The sequence below is a fragment of the Ctenocephalides felis genome, unplaced genomic scaffold (assembly GCF_003426905.1).
Source record: "Ctenocephalides felis isolate EL2017-DRISC unplaced genomic scaffold, ASM342690v1 CF-g0.4_SCAFFOLD_02979, whole genome shotgun sequence".
Lineage (NCBI taxonomy): Eukaryota > Metazoa > Arthropoda > Insecta > Siphonaptera > Pulicidae > Ctenocephalides > Ctenocephalides felis.
The window spans coordinates 10,002-10,457 of record NW_020539133.1 but is presented as its reverse complement, the minus strand read 5'-3'; the positions used below and the strand labels follow the sequence as shown (position 1 = coordinate 10,457).

Below are 456 nucleotides of genomic sequence, written 5' to 3'. Positions count from 1 at the left end.
TGTATTAGAAAATATAATATATTATGAAGTTCTATCATAAACTCATTATAGAACTCATTCCTCTAACCGTAAGAGTCGAACGCATTTTGCCAAACTATACGTTCAACACTTCTTCTATAAACAACAAGAGTTGAAAATGAAACGGTAGATGTCTCCGCTTCGTATACCTGTGTCACGTTAACTTGTAATCGCCCCACAAACCTGAAAGGACTTTGCTTGTCTCGGTCGAAACGTCGTTTGGGCAAGATCATACTTCACAGGATCATTTCTGTAGTATGTCTTCACAATCTCTTCACTCAAACGTGGAGTTGATGCGACCTCGAAGATGAGTCGTAGCATCGCACCCTGAGCGTGAGAAAGGTGCTCGAACTTCATTTGGAGTTTGATCATCATCGATGACCGTTCGCTAAAATCCCTCGTGGATTCTGGTCATGGGTGTGATGCTTTCTGAGAGGT

General features: G+C 41.7%; 1 non-coding gene across 1 annotated transcript; it reads left to right on the top strand.

The window, feature by feature from the left end:
• The first annotated feature begins 243 nt into the window (after positions 1-243).
• LOC113381669 lies at positions 244-456 on the top strand. Its single transcript, XR_003367557.1, has one exon. It is a non-coding gene; the product is annotated as a small nucleolar RNA U3 (small nucleolar RNA).